This window comes from Oryzias latipes, chromosome 11 (genome assembly GCF_002234675.1).
Source record: "Oryzias latipes chromosome 11, ASM223467v1".
Classification (NCBI taxonomy): Eukaryota; Metazoa; Chordata; class Actinopteri; order Beloniformes; family Adrianichthyidae; genus Oryzias; species Oryzias latipes.
Window position 1 is genome coordinate 14306201 of NC_019869.2, and position 349 is coordinate 14306549.

Consider the following 349-nt stretch of genomic DNA (forward strand, 5'->3'; position numbering starts at 1 on the left):
GGTCCAAGCGGCGTTTGTGACGTCACAGAACCCGGAACTTTCCTAACCCAATGAGGAAGCTCCATTATTACTTTAAAATCTCCACTGAACGCTTTGTTCACCTCAGACGATAAAAAGTCAAGAATTCCGGTCTGTTTGTCCACCTTAAAGTTCAGAATTTTAAAAGACTTTTTTAATTAATTAAGCTGCAAAAATATTGTAAACATGTGGAAAATAAATTAGACTTAATGTTTACTTTGTATATAACACGTGGAGACAGCTTTGGTTTTGAATGAATACTTAATCAATAAGCTCAACGACATGCAAAACTCATAATTAAAATGTTACTTTAAATCATTTAAATTCAGTT